Source organism: Lepisma saccharinum, chromosome 2, assembly GCF_977018435.1.
Source record: "Lepisma saccharinum chromosome 2, izLepSacc3.1, whole genome shotgun sequence".
NCBI lineage: Eukaryota > Metazoa > Arthropoda > Insecta > Zygentoma > Lepismatidae > Lepisma > Lepisma saccharinum.
In genome coordinates, this window is record NC_139230.1 from 41,578,661 (window position 1) to 41,591,569 (window position 12,909).

Genomic DNA, 12,909 nt, shown 5'->3' on the forward strand with positions numbered 1-12,909 from the left:
ATGAATTTCTTCTTTTAGTTTTTGTTTTAAGTCCACTTGATGAACAGATAGGCCAATGGGGACTGGACCTACAGTTTAAAGTGAGATCCTAACCACTATATGCCTCCACCGGAGAGGTCCTTGCCTCGAAAAATATATGATCACGAGACAAGTCGGGAAGGGTGGTATTGGGCTTCAAATTATTATAAATGGACATTTGCTAAGGCTAATAGTGTAAATTTTATAACTTTCTCTTACCATGAAGTTATTCTGAAAACTGCTTAAACTAAATTCTATTTGCATGGAGTTATTGGAAAATAATAATAAGAAGAAATTAACCAACATTTTATATTAGTGAATAAGAAATAGCGAAACTAGTAACAAGAATAAAAATTTTGCAGTTGTAGTTTTCATGTAGAAGGTTAAATTTTACCCTCTTCAAAAATCAAGGTTAAGTATGCAGATATTTTTATAACATATTTGTTTCTCTTTTACAATTCTTCTACCATTATATAGCCGGGTTTGATTTCCTGGGTGGGTGAACTCAAGCTATTCCGACAATATCCCTGCATAAAGCGCCTCTGGGGTCCACTCAGCCTATAATAAATTGGTACCTGGAGGCAACCTTGAGGCAGGGTAAAGTAAATAATTAATACCATTATGATTATCTCATTAATTATTATAATAATTACATCAATCGTAATAACACTATCCACATTATTATAAAAAAAAAACACTTACAGATACTGATCACAACACCACCTTCACAAATGATCGAAATTGTAAATGTGTGGCACCCTGCTTCCACATCGCTCTTCATATTAAAATTAGTACTGTTCTAAGAATTTGTCATTTTTCTCTACAGAAGTTACGCACTGGCGCAGTCTTATCATTTTAATCTATTTTTTTTCAACATTTTTAAATTTCAAACACGTTTACTGCAGCAAGTTGGAAAACACACAAATATATGGTGAGTATTCCAAACATTTTTCTTAAAGGCTGAATGTTTCAGGGAGTTTCAGTGTAAGTTATGAATCAATAGCAAGAACAATCAGCCTTTTATTAGAGACAATGAGGCGCTCAGCGGATTATGTTGTAGGAGTAGCTCCAAATGATGTTGAGCTAAAATTAAAAATCGATTTTAGAAAACAAAGGAAACCTGTGTTCTTTTGAATAGATATGGAAGGGTTACTATTGTTTTTAACTTTCCTTTGTTTTTCTAACAGGTCATGTGATTCCATTAAACAATAATACTCTGCGGAGAGACATTGGAAACAATGAAAAGGGCGGTAGTAATTTAAAATAGCAAATTAATGAAGTGCAATGAAATGGTGCATATTACAAATTGTAAAATTATTGTTCCTTTATCGATTGTAAAGTCTTCTGTCTACTATAATGAAAAAAAATCATGAATTATGTGAAGTCGTAGCGATAATATGGAAAAGACGGAAACGATATGTTGATAAATCCAACTAATTTGTAGAATAATATTCTAGATAATGCACGAAATATTTTTTTTTCTTGCGGGATGAAGTACGTAGTCCTGAAATGGGACTATTCATGGCGAATTAACGTTTCAAGATAATTTTGTGTGGGTCCACTGGAAATATAAAATATTAGATTCATATATAAATTAAAGATGATCTGTCGAAAAACGGAATTTGAATCATGTATGTACACAACCACGTTTAGCAAATTTACGGTTGCCACTGACATTTATTTTTTGCGTTGAGTAGATAATGCATTTTGAGCGCGAGAGTGCGCTGTGGAGACATATCATGCTAGCAGACGTCGGCAGGATGAAGGGCATGGTTCGTATCATCTTCTAATCTTGCCTTAAAGGGAATTTGACTCTCCGCATAATCGCCCACAGTCATGGACACTTAAGAATTTTAGCTACGACATTGATTTTCAATTACGAAAATTACAACCCAGAAGCGTCCGTGACTATACTATTGTCCACGCTCATGATGCATAGCCTATTTTATGCTTTTGTATTAAAGATGAGCCTCGTGCGTTTTGTCCAAAAGTGTTCATACTCCAGAGGCAGGTCCCTGCCTTTCCACCAAAAAGAAGATAAACGGTGTCACGTGGTTGCATACACACATAAGAGAAAATATATTTCCTCGGGGTTTCATAGCATCGAGAAACGAGCAAAATATTATTAAGAAAAGCTGTCTGCCTTGATGTCTTCTACGCTTCGTCAAAGTATATATGTGTTGCAAGGCAACAAGGGGGGAAGTGGACTCAAAAAAAGGAACAAAGGATGACATCTCTTAAGAATTTACAGAGTTAAATAATTCAATTATAGAACAGTCATTGTTTTCATTGTCATGATGGAATGAGAGGTCTACGTTCTCCACGTTCACATTCATCTCAGCAGTTCGGTGAAGATGTCTCTTTAAAGTTCGCATTTGCATTCAACCCGGCACACAGAGAGCTGGAGGGGGGACGGGGGCGGGGGGAGGAGAAAAGAAGAAAAAAACTCACAAGGAATATTTAATTATCAGAAATGATCGGATTAGGGAACGAAGCTTAGTCTCACTCAGGCTTCCATCGACATGCAGGGAGTAGCTGGTAGAAAGGCTTTATTTTCATTTTCATTACACTAACGAACACACTCGCCAGCTTAATTCCTCCCTTGATGTTATTCATTTCAATAAACGCCAGTATCATTAAGATGTATGAGGAATGAGAGAAGATATCAACGTACGAGGTAACGAATCTAGACTATTTCGTCAAAGTCGTCGAAGCATCCAGCTGCTTCCTAACTGTTAGATAGGGCTTGGTTTTGTACTACTTTAAAGTGTTTGTACACAATTATAGCGTGATTATGTGCCTATATTTACAAATAGTCTAGTGATAATAGGCAACATCGCTTCTTCTGGGGCTTTATTCCTTAATTTCTTCCAATCCAATAGCAACAAAACACTTGTGATTTTGATTTGATTTGCTATCTTTTACTTCGCTTTTTGCGCCACTTTTGGCTAATTTGCGAAGATCGGGATGAGTGATGATGTGATGAAATTGATGAACAGACACTCACAAACATCCATGCCCTGGCCAGGATTCGAACCCGGGACCCCTGGCGTCGTAGCGCGATGTGCTAACCACTCTACCACAGGGGCCGGCACTTGTGATTCACATCTCTCTATAGTTTATTATCTCCTATTTTTCCACTCCTACTTTTTATGTCGTCATTATACAAGTAGCAGTATTCTTTTTAATTCATTTAGTTGAAAGTATACTTTTAGGCTCAACACCTTGTTTATCCATCAGAAACGTACGTTCGCGCACGCACACACACACGCACATACCGCACCGCACACGTTTTATATAGGATGAAGGAAATTAAGATTAATGGTAGATCTCTGACCACCATACTTGTCGACAATTACTTTTTTTCCATTGTCAAAACCAATTATATTTTGTCATTGAATAGAAAACTATCTTCGATAACGCAGTGTTTATTATTTTTAATGATGTCCATGATGGAGGAAGCAAGTTCCAGACATTTTCCAATATACTATTTACAGTATTTGGTTATATAATAATTGTTAGCATGAATTGACTGCATAAGTAGTTACGTATATTATATGTGTTTATGGTAACGAATATATGGAATAGATAATTGCAAGATTGCAAATGTAATCCGCCGGGGTTCAGTCAGTTGTGCGTCTGAATGTAATGCGGAAGACTCGGGTTCGATTCCAATTTGACCAAGTCTCTAATCAATCTGTACCTGGTGGGGGCAACCCTGTTTGTGGGGGGAGGGGGTAAAAGCGGCGGGAGGGTGGTGCTAATCACATCACCTCTACTATGGCCGAAATCGAGACTGTGTGACCTTCACATGGCGCGATGCAACGTGCAGGGGAGGGATACGCTTACATCTGCATGTGTGGAAAATAACGTGCAAATCGATTAACGCGTATTTCATCATGTTTGTTTTTTTATATTAAAATTTTGAGAAAAATATGTTATTATCTGAAGTGTGGAGCTGAAACCTTCTCCGTTAGCAAACGCCCTTCCCTTGCAGGTTGAATCCTGAGATCATTCCTGACCAGCCAGTGGGCATCCTTTCAATTTCTTGCGCATGGGGCGGGCGTCGAAACCGTGTTTGAGAGGGAGCATCATTTCGTTTTATATCCAGGCACACAATTTGCCGTAATTATCCGGACAGCGCAGTTCGTGCATGACAAACTTACAAACATCAGGCGTTCCGATTCACTTCATTTATAAAGCAATTTGGCTGAAATGCCATTAAGTGAGGTGGCTCTTACAAATCGCTTTCGTAGTGTCGGCGTTGCCCCCAGCCGAGGTTCCTGCGTAAATCAATTTGCTTTGATTTTTCCCTGAATGAACGCACGCTTCGCATCCGCTTACGGGAGGAATTTGTCCCCGCGGATCCTTCCTTGGTTTTCTGTGGCAATGAAAGGTATTCCATTAAGCAGGAGTAATTTAATAAACGCACTCTACAACTTAGCACTGTGTGTACATGGCCAAACAGAATTCCCTCCCTCTTAAATGCGATGAAAGCTAGGTTTAGCAGCATGTTAGCGAATTGATGGCGAGATTGGAGATTTTTTTTCTAATTTGCTTTTATTCCGGTTTTCAAAAATTCAATTGAAGTTTTTGAATAGAAAACAATACATATGTAGACCTATTCGCAGCATACAATATGATACACACAAAACAAGATAACAACCTACGTGATTGACGCAATCTGGCCTCCCTAATAGTGTGCTGATAACATCGTTGCCTTGTGATCAAGGAGTCCCGGGTTTGATACCCGGTGGAGGCCCATAGAGATTCGAATTTCACTTTAAACTCTTGGCCCAGTCGCGATTAGCCTATCTGTGCATAAAGTGAACTTAAAATCTCAGACAAAACAGTCTATACTTCACTTGAATTATCATACAATTCGTGAAACTATACCTACATAAAAATTTCTCTTTTACATTTACAATGTCATCATTTATTTCTTCTGTATTGAATTTTGAAAACTTCGTTGCATAGCGGTTAGCGTAGCGCATTAATAATCCAAAGATCCTCTGTTCGAATTACGTGTACAACGAATGGACGTTTCTTTGCCTGGTTCATCCTTATCCTCGCCATTAGTAGAGAGGTAGAAAAGCTATAAAAAGTAAGCAAAATACAAAGTTGAAAATATTGTGACTCAAATCTAAATATGGACGTCAACATCTCTATTGAAACAAAACCTTGGAGAAACTTTGTATGATACGTATTGTGTCAAGAACACCATTCGAACGATGTCTATTCACATTGCAAGGAGTAGTACTTGATATGATACATTACAAAAATCTTGAAGCACTTAAGAAATTACGTTCTTGTAATACGGAGCTAACATTTTGTGTTTTCGACACTCTAAATGAAAATAGATTGGATATCCTTTACTGCCATGTCAATTGGTAGAGTTCTGTAATTCACGATTGGAATTTCATCTAATTACGAGTTCCAATCTAATCCCGGTGAAGTTTAAGATCTCATTTCAATCAATATTGCAATTTCACTTGCGTAATGGTTCCCCAATTATTCTGGAATTATTCACCTGAAGCATAATTGACACTTCGAGTGAGCTGTGGTTGTTACATGACTAAAAAGTGATTTGCCGCTTTCGTGAAATTTCTACCTCCTGGATAACTGTTTCGGTAATAATCTTTCTCGATTCAGGCAAATTTGGTGATGTTCCTTTCAAAGTTCCTTAGATTTTAATAGTAGGAAAGATGTTTGATCATTAAAATCTTTAAATGTTATTATTATATCAAGCAGGTATCACCATATTTATGTTTACATGTTCTTTATGCTTTAATATTTCCACATTGGTGATTTTATATTTTCACCCTTTCAGATTTTTAAATGTGGCATAAGTTTACAATATTCTTGATTTCCAGTTTTTCAAACCTTACTTTAATAAGCAATTCTCACCATTACCAATTATTATTATTGTATTCATACATTTACACAATTTCTAGCATTAAAATGACTACTAGATACTTAATGGGGAAAAAATCTTTAAAAAGTACAGTCCCCGGCAATAAAAATGGGATCATGAAATTCTCACTCCCCCGCAAGGTCTTATGTGTGTTGCTTAACTTAAAGGATATCCAATTTCTTTTCATTTCAGGATTTCAGGATCTAGGTGTCCCATTTTTATTTCCGATGACTGTACATCTCCTGTGTATGCCAAATCGTAAGGTAAGAAGACTAGTGTCGGTGTCAGAAGTACAGGAGAAGCGGTATTTACTTCTCGTATCTCTTGTAATACCTTTTTGGAGAAGGAACTAAACGAAAACACTTTTTGTGGAGCTAGATTTGTAAGGTAACCTCAGTAAGGACGAGGAAAATAAAGATTATAAAAATATAAGGATATATATGAAAAACCTAGTTCATATTGGTATAATTGTAATTTCCCCAGCAATTTTAACATTATGCTTCTGAGATATGCTTTTGGTAAGCTTTACAATCTTATGAATCTTACATACAACTACTTATAAATTTTAACATTTTTCTCTTCCTTGAAAGAGAATTCTGGTAAATACTAATTGAAGAATGGAAAATTTAGAATATTCGTTGAAGAGTTTTCAACTGGAAGTAAATCTGGCTGGAACGAGTGGGTTAGAACGGGAAACCCGAATTAAGCAAATTCTTACAAAACTACATTGGATCTTGTAGTAGATTTTAAGTGTTAAGACAGAAATAAATCGCACTGAATCTACTTAATCCATCCCATTATGCGAGTTCACGATGGAACTGAAATTTTAAATTATATTCAGAGCCATTGATGTAAAAATTTTAATACTATAATCAGTTAGAAAGTGTTCTTTAAAAATGTATTCCAATGTAATTCTTACAAGTGGGAGGTATTTGTAAATCAAAACAGCACGTTTAGAGTTTCATGAAAAGATATCCGCTACAGTGTTGGTAAGAAGTTGAAAATATTGAGGAATTTTTGCTGCTTACGGAATTATCAAATAAACTTGGCTTTTCATGTGCAAATTGTTGAGGTGTGCCTAAAATGATTAAGCTGTCATTAATACGGAATCCAATTTAGACTTTCTGATGTGCTCTAATGCATACGTTTGTGGACAGGGTGGTATTCGTAGGGGTGGATGTAGGGATTTCCCCCTCTGGAGGCTTTCATCCCCCTACTGATTTCAAATTCTGTCCCTGGGGCGATTATATATCGGATAGGGCATAAGTTCAAATTCACAGAAGATTTCCGCCACCGGAAAATGTACAATACCTCGCTGAATGTGAATTGAATTTTAAATAAAAATATTGTTAATCTGGGAAGCAGGTAGAATCTGTATGTGCAGCAGGCTGACTTTTGAAGACCTCGGTGCCAAATAGATATCAATATTCCTAATTAAGCTTCTTATGGTAAGGGTAACCACATAATGGAAACATATATGATAATACTAAAGAAACAAATGCATGAATTTTTGTGGATCAACATCTACTGGGAGCAGATATTATAACCATTTTAATGAGAAACAAAAATATTGGAACATTTATAACATCTTAACAATTTTGAAGAGAATAATAATAATAATACAGAGAGTGGTATAATTTAGAAATTCGGAAGGGGTACAAATCGATGTTTTGCACTGAAAATACTGTGTAGCTGCTGTAAGCCCATAGTGTACGATAGCTCATTGATGACGAATTGAAGACTCAATATACTAAGGTAGGGTATTCCATTGGCTAAGCTTCTGCACTGGTTGAGCGACGAGTTTGGCGTGGCAGATCCTTGCCGACTGGGGGAGACGTAGGACTAACTGGACACAGGCTGAGTATACTGCATTTCCGGGTATCACCCTTTTTGGGTCTGCATGGCCTGGTGTAATTTGCCTAACGTTAATATAGTTATTTCGACTTCTTAAAAGTGCTAGAGAAGGATTTTTTTTGTTTCTTTTTTTTAAGGGTAAATTGCTCCGGGTCATGTTGGCTGTGGGGGTTTTGGGCGGGTCTGCAGTTGACTCGGACTTGTATAGCAGTTACTTACTGACTTTTGACAATCTAATTGGACGGACTGTTATAATTTAATTGGGAGATAATACATAGTTATTTTTGTTGAGTTAACTAAAATGTGGTTCTTAGGTGTTTTGATTGGTTATGAATGAACCATGTTATGCATATATAAATTTGGAAAGTATATTTACTGATTTGATTTGTTAATAAATATTATAGTTGAAAGAATATTAAGTTTACATTAAATAGTATAAATACCTACTGAAAGATAATTAACTTCCACTGCGCAGATAATATAATCCTCGTATCACTTCTTTATTATTTATAAATAGGAAATAAGAGACGTACAGGATTATACTACCCATCGGTTGATCTACAAACTACTTATTTGGCACATTAAAAAAGTTCAAAAAATTTGAAACAAGATATAAAATTCAGATTATTGACTGTTCACCTTAAAATAAACAATTCACGTGAGTGGGCGTCGAAAATACTGATGTTTGAGAGCACAAAAACGACAAAAAATTTTAAGTAATGGCTGACTGCTTGTTCTAGCGCCTCTACGAGCTACGTGACCTCAAGCCGACTGGGTATCTAAGATAGTACTCAGGTATTACACTGGCACAATTTATTAAGCAGTATTGCATAGGTAACTTCTTCTATATAGAGTCGGCCTTTCTGGTAGTAACGTCGTCTCCCTGTAATCAAGGGGTCCTAGGTTCGATAACCGGCGAAGGCCTATAATGGTTCAGATCTTAAATTAAACTGTATGTCCAGTCCAGATTATCCTATCTGTGCATACAGTGGACATGGAACAACAACTCAACTCTAAATAGGTTCGAAGGAAGTACAGATAAATAATTGATTGATTGATTGATTTAGTTTACCTTACTTCGCGTTTTGTGCCTCTTGGCTAATTTGCGAAGATGGGGATGAGTGATGAAATGATGAAATTGATGAATGGACATTCACAAACAACCAAGCGAGAGCAGGATTCGAACCCGGGACCCTTGGTGTTGCAGTGCGATGTGATAACCACTCGGCCACAGGGTACAGCTACAGATAAATAAGTTTCATAATATTCATAGAAGGTTTAGATTGGGTAGCGAATGAAGCGAAACCATCGTCTTCAACCCGAGGGAAGAAGAGACTCCATTTGTCAGTACTTACATGAGAAGAAGCCCAGAACATTACAGAATATGAAATAAAGACACTTTCATTAAATTTTAGAAGAACAAGACTTGATAATTCACACTCAAGCAAATTAATTTCAGCTGAGTTACACATATTCACTCATTTAAATAACACGTTGTCTGTGTGCTTCACTTTTTTTTGCGCCGCATTCCCACCTCCTTAGGCTAATCGCAACGATGAGAATAAATTATGATTAGATTAAATTTACAAAGGGACAGTGACCAGCAGACACCCTATTCCGGGCAAGAAACTGGAACCTTCGGTGGCTACATAGCAAAACGTTCGCTCTCAGAAACAGTTCTCATTTAAATAAATATATCCGTTTGAGTAACAACTCTTCAATATTACATCAGTTCCTTGCGTGACTTAATAACACGTCGTGATTTACCCTTCGGGACGTTCGAGACAAGAACCGTGCATATTCCTAAAGCCTAGTCAGCCAGTAGGACAGGGATACCTGATTTTCGGCGTTCCAAGTCTCCACAAACCCATTGGTATCATAACGATAGACCTCATACATAACGAAGTTTCGCCTCTGGCTATGCACCGACTGCTCGGCCATTGTTGCGAACTTTCAGTAGTTTCCGAAGCAAAATACACTGTTGCGAAGATCTTCATGGGAGAATCACTACAATACATTTTTTTATGAAAACTTTGTACGGTAGTGTATAAGTTAGACGGGGTGGAAGGTCGAAATGAGGCCAATACTCACTCACCATGGTGGAAGGTCGAAACGAGGCCAATACTCACTCACCATGGTGGAAGGTCGAAACGAGGCCAATACTCACTCACCATGGTGGAAGGTCGAAACGAGGCCAATACTCACTCACCATGGTGGAAGGTCGAAACAAGGCCAATACTCACTCACCGTGGTGGAAGGTCGAAATGAGGCCAATACTCATTCACCGTGGTGGAAGGCCGAAATGAGGCCAATACTCATTCACCGTGGTGGAAGGTCCAAATGAGGCCAATACTCATTCAACGTGGTGGAAGGTCGAAATGATGCCAATACTCACTCACCGTGGTGGAAGGTCGAAATGAGGCCAATACTCACTCATCGTGGTGGAAGGTCGAAATGAGGCCAATACTCATTCACCGTGGTGGAAGGTCGAAATGAGGCCAATACTCATTCACCGTGGTGGAAGGTCCAAATGAGGCCAATACTCATTCACCGTGGTGGAAGGTCGAAATGATGCCAATACTCACTCACCGTGGTGGAAGGTCGAAATGAGGCCAATACTCATTCACCGTGGTGGAAGGTCGAAATGAGGCCAATATTCACTCACCATGAAAACTGCAACGAATGTAGAGGTTTTACGTTGCGGCTCATGCAACTATAGGCCTTTTATACTCTTACGGCGGCAGGTCCTCATGCTGGCGAGGGATGTGGGAAACTGGGATTACGCAGAAGACCAACGAAACAACAGCGGTGACACCGAGAGTTATCTTATCGTGCTGGATTGGTCGCTTCCCCGCTCCCACTTCCATAGCCAGCATGAGAATCGACTGCCGTAAGAGTAGAAAAGACCTATGGTAGATACATCGGATGTCTTACAGGGTGTTCCATTCGAGTGAGATAGATTAAAAGCGTTTCAAGATGAATCCATAAAACTTTGTAAAATGCACTTGGCGTGGTTGATGCACCGTACAGATATTAGGTTTTAAAATCTCGCAATGCTCGATGATTCTACCTCATCACAGGAACATCAGTTCTAATTCTATCTCTTTGGAGAGAAAAAAAGCATTCATCTTATTTGCAAGAAATGCTCTTCACTTTTATACAGAGATTTCTAAAGTTTGCTTCCATATCAACTTTCTCAAACTCTTTGTATTTCGTACACCTGCAACTGGGTACGAACGAAGTGATACAAAGTTCCGTGCAAAAGTACTACTTCGCTCGTTCCAAATTATGTATGTTTACATCTCTACAAGATAAATTCACAAACGCGAGTAAACAAGAAAAAGTTACGATTTTTAGGAAGAAGAACTTGAAAAAGAAGTGACGCTTGGTCACAAATTTATTTTTGAAATGCTGTGTACATTAATCTAGTTTAGTTTTTCGAAAACTCAATTCGAAATATGTTGCTATCTACTTCTGTGTAGAGCAATACATTTATCCATTCAGTAGCCGAACTCTCACCTTCCTTTGTTAGGTTATTCAATTTGTGACATTGTTAGTAGCATGTTATTACCTCCTCTCGGTCACGAGGTCATATTGTTGTGTCCTCGTAAATCCCATTTTGGAAGGACAAAGTTTGTTTATTTATTTGTGACCAGATTGGCTAATCGGGACTGGACCTACAGTTTAAAGTAGGATACGAACCACTGTTCAATGTGTCTCCACCGGGAATTGAATCCAGTCCTCCCTGATTACAAAGCGACAGCAACTACTGCCGTTTCTGTAAGACACTTCATCCTAAAAGTAAATTTTAACTTCAATTGAGCTCTTTTCTACGAATGGACCTTCGACACATTTTTTATATCACGTTACGTTAAACACTAAGCTTGGAGGTCTATAAGAGAAACCATAAAATTAATATTTATAGAAACAAGTCCACCAAGAATACAGTTTTTATCTATTTCATTTAATCACAATTTATTATCATTGTCGCTATTAATCTAAAAGATAAAGAAAATTAAATCACTAATACCCAAATATAATATTTGACATTGTACATAATTTTGTTAAACAATATTATAATATTTATAAAATTAACTGAGAATACAAGAAGATAATATTTCTAAGATATACATTATTCAAACGTGATCAAAATTGATATTGTAATCATTAAGTTTCAGGCGGGATTACTTTTTTGCACCTCCAAGAAATTCATGGCGCTTCGACAAAAGCCTTCGAGAGCTACGGGGTTTGAAAAGACCAGATTCTTGGTCTACTTGAGTTAAAACGTAGTTTTTGTGTGCTTTCTGGCCATAAATCTCCCTCCCCCACCCTTAACCCTCAACCAACTAAAGAAGGCGTAGCGGAACGTACATCTGCATGCGACTTCCGGTTGATATGCACCACTTCCGGAAGAGGTCTTCTTCCCACATCATGAAGCTGGCTGGAAAGACGCTTGTTCGTGTTAATTGTGTTGGCCAAAGTTTTAATTACTCAGCTTGTCACTGACGCCAATCGCGAGGCTTTCAACTCTAAGGCCGTGAAATTGAATGCCAGAAGTGAAAATTGAGAAGTTTTTTTTTCCAGCCATTATCATGCGAATAAAACTCCGTAGAAGGTTTTGTCCTTGAAGTCTTCTATTTATGTTCACCAATGTATTTTTCATCAACATGAACTGAGAGTTATGTGTATAATGTATTCCACCGAAACCTATATTCCTATTTCTACTTCTAGTTCTACAACTATTTTGTTACTTTATGTCGCTCTTTTAGCCTTATTGTGCATAAAGTGGATTTAAAACACCAACTCAATCAATCAATCAATTTATGTCAGTTTAATTCCCTGTAGGTTGGGCCTCCCGATGGCGTAGTGGTAACGCAATCGCCTTGTAATCAAGGGGTCCCGAGTTCGCCCGATGGAGGCACATAGTCGTTTGGATGCCACTTTAAACTGTAGGTCCAGTCCCGATTAGCCTTTCGCTACATAAAGTGAACTTAAAAACAAAATTCAAACTTGAATGAGAATAAATGATGAATTGAAGAAGTAGACGATGGAAAAACAATGTGCAATGTCCAGGATTACAAACTCAGGACCACTGTTTTATACTATAATACTCACTCCGCTAC